The 5,563-nt window shown below is 36.3% G+C and overlaps 1 long non-coding RNA gene across 1 annotated transcript; it reads right to left on the reverse strand.

Annotated features, from left to right (window-relative positions):
- Positions 1–2,294: 2,294 nt before the first annotated feature.
- LOC123321964 lies at positions 2,295–2,542 on the reverse strand. Its single transcript, XR_006538998.1, has 2 exons — positions 2,423–2,542; positions 2,295–2,349 (listed from the first exon to the last, which is right to left on the reverse strand). It is a non-coding gene; the product is annotated as an uncharacterized LOC123321964 (long non-coding RNA).
- Between the last annotated feature and the right edge of the window lie 3,021 nt (positions 2,543–5,563).

Genomic DNA, 5,563 nt, shown 5'->3' on the forward strand with positions numbered 1-5,563 from the left:
TGTATGGACTACAGAATTTAGATGGTTGACATTCCGCGTCGCTAACAGTCAATCACATTTCCTTCAGCGTAGTTGTTGTTTTGAAGAAAAAGTAGTAGATTCTCGCAAAATCCGAAACTCTACATGTATAGCAGTTGTTCAGTTCGGGATTAAAGTTTATCCTAGATTGATTTTGACATTTCAGTTCAGTTCTGTCAGATCAATCTAGGATCATCTTAAATCTTGGCCTCATCCTGAACTAAACAACCGGGCCTTATAGTAATAGCAACGTAGCATTCATTAAGTCGGTATATTATTGGAATAATACTTATTTTTTATAGCGGAGAATAGTGGTTTTCAGCCTCGGTAGGTATTCACGAAATTCATTTTATTATGTTTTTTTGAGGTGAATCGGCCCGAAATCTTGGATCCCCCGACCTGCTAGTTTCGTATACTTCTATGACAATAGCATAATAACTCAAATTTCAACATTTTCACAGAAATTTTTGAATTTAAGGGAGAGACATTGAAAAAATCGATAGCAATCTACCGCCTAAACTACGAGCTTGCCGAAGTTGAAACTGGTAACAATCTACTCAGTGCTTCATAATATGTATAGTTTTATGACTCAGTGTTTTTTAGAACCTGTAAAAAAAATTAAAAACTGTAAACTCGTCATCGCCTTCCAAAGGTTGTATCTTGGAAGGGCTGTCGATTTGGAAAATTTACAGGAAATACCCCCGCTTATTTTCATTAAGGAAACATCTCCCTTATTCCTTCGCATTTGTTTACAGATATCTTGTATATAGCTATATTTTATCTATGTACCTTTTTATTTTAGATAGTAGAAGTTAATCAATCATCTGTATCTCAATCATATGTATCCGAGTATGTATCTATATTATTAACTTCATTTTGAAGATTCATTATATCTTGACAAAAATATGGTTGCAATTTCAAAATATGTTGACTCGAGGCCTTCCAAAGACTTCAATTTTGTTTATTTTTTCCCTTACATCCAGTATGATCAATCGAAAAATGCAAATCTGTTTTGGCAAATTCTTCATAAAATCTTACTTGTTTCGATATAATTGGTAATTTTCTTTATGATACATCACTGAAATATTTAAACCAGAGAGATGGTACAAGCTCTTCAAATTTTCGGGAAAATCCAATATTTAAACATAATCGATAATAAAAGAGATGTTTCTGAGCAAAGGATTCCTCAAAATCATTGAGAAATCTGATTCAAGAAAAATATAAAGAGCGTTCCATTTGAAATAACACAATGTCCAACATTCGGTTTAGCCGACGTTGTTCATTTCTGTGATATTGTGAAATTTGTAGCATTTATTTCTCCTGATTCTGAAATGAAAATTTTCGGATTGGCTCATTGTCCTTGAATATTCATCACCATTAACATCTGAATTTTCTTATCCAAAAAATGTTTTTCTCTGAACAGATTATTTTATTATATGCAATGTAACAATACTGATTATTCGTTATACTAATAGGTAGTATTATCTATATGGATCATTTCCATAGAGAGAAGAAATATCATTATGGACAAGACTCAAATCGATTCGTTTTCAGATAGGTAATGAAATAGTTCGCCAAATTCAGAATTATAGTGTTAGCTTGAGATGAAAGAAGTTCAACGGATGCAGAGATATACGTACGATGAAATATAAACAGTCATAATCCCATTCGAGAGAGCCAAGATTGGTTCTCTTTCACGTGATTCTTTCCCCTACAGAGGAATGCGATAAAAAATCGTTGAGATATGCCGCCTGGCTTGCAATAATGGAGGAGAAAACGCGCTGCGCCTCTCTTTACTTAATTCCTCCGTATACTGATATTCCGCCTGTCTACATCTGCTTGCACAGTACAACGTTGCCATTTTCGGAGGTGCTAACGAGCAAAGAGTCTTTCAGAGCAATTCTCCGATATACAGCTCAGCACACTAGCGCCAGTGATATACACTCGAACTAAAAGATTGTTCAGTACATAAAGGGGGTGCGTTGTGACCTCAAAACGATTTTTTGATATGTTGGTCCCTGAAGCCTCCTGAATCTAACAAGCTAAAAAACAAGGCAAAACGTTGTCACCTCCGATTTCGGAGGTGACATCGATATATATGAGGTGAGAGCGTTAAACGAGTTACTATTTTGGAGGTGGTATTAACACTTTATAACTATAATATATATATATATATATATATATATATATATATATATATATATATATATATATATATATATATATAGAATACTATGGGTACTCGGCAATGGGCTGGTTGTAAACAGAGACAACTATTTGTCGTTCGATTGTCTATATTTCGAGCCTATTGTTGGGCTCTTCATCAGGACACTAAAATATACATACAATCAGATGCTTTATAACAAGAAAAGAATGAACCCATGCAACAAGGTGTCTCACTCACCGAGCAACTCAGTTGACATTCGAAAAAATCTGCAAGAGCAAGGTATTCAAACAGATCATTGATCTTAGAGGACCCATGAACAACAGAAATTATCATCACATATTAAAAAACACACAATTAAATCTACGCAAAAAATTACGTAGTTTGGTCGTTTCAGATCTCAAATATCTTTATTAAAAAAGAAGTTGATATACGCACATTATTGCGTCCTTTCATGGTCCAACCATTAGTGCGTCCGGCGTATATTTTATTTTCATATGTAGCACAATGCTGCGTCCGAATTTTATTCAATCTTTCACCATTAGCATGTTGTTGCGTCCAGCGTAGTTGCCACATATGTTTTAGAACCTGATACAGTAGGATTATTCCAACTCGATGACGTGATCGTATTATAACATTGGCTCCAGTTATTACAACTTTTATCTTTCAAAACACCACTATATTTATGATGGCTATCATTCTTAGTTTGTGGACTGCTCACTTGGGGAATCGTATTTCAGAAAGTTTCAAACACTCTTTAAGTGTCTTTTTGTCAAGAAGAGCTTTAGTGATTATGTAATAATTTTAAAAACGTTATATATTTCATTTTCGTTTTTTTTTTATAACAAATGAATGTGAGAGAGTGGTCCTCTGGAGATAACTTAAATTAGGAATGCATTAACTGCACAGTTGTTAGTTTATCCTACGTTTATCCTACGAACAATTAGGCAGTCTGGAGACTGGAGAGTCAACTACTCTCTCAGGGTAGTTCAATGGACGGCGAATGAAATTCTCGAGTTCAATAGAAGAGTTTGAATATGAATCGTAGCCTGCATCCTAGCTCTTCGCTATACAAGGACTCTCTTTGCTTATAGGAGGACGAAACCATTGAGCATATCCTCAGTGACTGCCCAGCGGCAGACAAGGTTCGCTCAGGCTGGTTCTAGGGGAACTCATGAACTACTCCTCCTCTGTTATCACCTCTTCCCTTTGGAAGATGGCACTGGAGGTAGATGTTTAGCTATTTAAGCTTGTTTGTGTGCTACAATAGACCGCTTTGGTCGCGGTAGCAGGTCTGGGGGATTCGACAGATGCGCCCAACAAACTGTAACTGTAACTCTTCGATACAAAGGATATACTTTCCTCGAATGCAGGAAGACAGGGGTTTCAAAGTTTGCAATACCAATATTATACACAAAAGTTGGAAATGGAATAAGATTATTGAAAGGTCAAGACCCACTCAAGGGAATAGTAGCTCATCATAAAATCAAAGTCAAAGAGCTGGAGTGCTTTGGAGAAGCTAATATTCGACATATGAATCGATTTTAAGCTAGTAGGAAAATCTATCACGCCAGCAGAACAAAAGATATTAGAAGGCCAGATTAGACAAGCAAAACTGAAGTTTTCATTCGAATATCATATGAGTAAACATATACTTTATATATTTCAAGAGATTGAAAGACCATGACTTGCTGTAAAAATCATCTTCCGCTTTTCTGGAGTCGGCTGAGCTGATGTCGGAAACGGGAGGATTTGTTCATCAAGATGGAGTGATACTAGATACTAGAATACTAGGTAGTATAAGAAGAATATAATGCAAGTGGTCACCTCAACATCTTGCAGGGCTAGCCGTGATCGACAAAACTCTTATGCACATCTTGTCCGCTTGCAGAATTCATACTTTATCAGGGTATATAGAGAGACACGATGCGAATTCCTTACTTCCATCTGAGAGAAGTTTATGGCATAGACAAATAACCAAAGCTCTCATTTGTACCTCCAAAACCAAAGCAGTTTTTGAGAATGATAAAGCTCGCATATATTGCAATTGCTTTCTCAACAACTTGGCATATGCCAAGTTGTTTAAAAACCGTGTATATACACGCAATAAAGCTCGATAAAATTCTGCCAGAAAAAGAGCTCAAAGAATTTCTTGTGTCATATTCCCTTCGCTGCCAAAAATAATGTGGTAGTGAACGAAGAACAGAAAAGTGAAAAATACAAAGGATCAATGTTCGAATAGGGGGCTTCATACCGAGGGCATAAAGTTTGAATGGTAATTCTGATTGAAGAATTTTTAGATCTGAGAACTAATAACGTTACTGAATTGGAGATTATTCTGGCCTGCAGAACTCTGGCAGAATGAAGAACTATCTCAAGAACGTGGGGACAACACCTGGTTCTGTCACTATGGCAAGAAAAGGGGTTCTGGACGTGACAATGGTCAACGCAGCTTCCAGAAGAAGTGTTAAAGCTTGGAAAATGGTGACCAAATCATCAATCTCTGACCATAGGATAATCAAATATAAAATAACAGAAGAGGAACTGATCCACCATTAAGATCCATCTGAAGCAAAAACAGTTCGAAACTAATTGGCCAAACCTCTCGCATGACGATCTGGAACAAAAAGTCGATCAGGGAATTTTAGAGGCCTTCCACTCCAGTTATCCACTCCCGGAAGTTTGAACAAGTGAGGATGCATCTAATTAATCCCATTCGTGCATGGGCTCATGCCGACGATTTTAAAATCTTTGGTGATATAGGCTCTATTGAAGACTGCGTTTCCTGCAGCGTGCTTTGTGGACTCATTCTTGATTTGGTGTGGCAGAAATCAACTACCATTGAGCATTTTTGAGTGCAATGTCGCCACGTACACCAGGAAAAAGAACTATTTATTGTATAGTTATAGTCTTGATGGCAGCGTCCTGAGCTAAAAAACGGAGATAAAAGATCTTGGCGTTGTTTTGATCAAAGTTTTACATTTGTTCCTCATGTTAATCATTCACTTGGTACGAGGCCAAGAATGTATGAATTCATCGTGCGTAATAGCAGATATTTTCTGATCCGAAAACCATGATTTTGCTTCTCTTCATAAACTTTTTAGGGTTTTCACTCCCAATCTCTGAAACAAAATCAATTAAAAATGAAATCAACGATTTGCTCCTGCGTAAATTCTTGCACTAATTTGTCAGGCAACAATTTTTTCTAGTTAATTTGCTCCTGACAAATTAGTGCAAGAATTTACGCAGGAGCAAATCGTTGATTTCATTTTTAATTGATTTTGTTTCAGAGATTGAAACAAAATTTCAGAGACTGAAACAAAATCAATTAAAAATGAAATCAACGATTTGCTCCTGCGTAAATTCTTGCACTAATTTGTC

Source organism: Coccinella septempunctata, chromosome X (genome assembly GCF_907165205.1).
Source record: "Coccinella septempunctata chromosome X, icCocSept1.1, whole genome shotgun sequence".
Classification (NCBI taxonomy): domain Eukaryota; kingdom Metazoa; phylum Arthropoda; class Insecta; order Coleoptera; family Coccinellidae; genus Coccinella; species Coccinella septempunctata.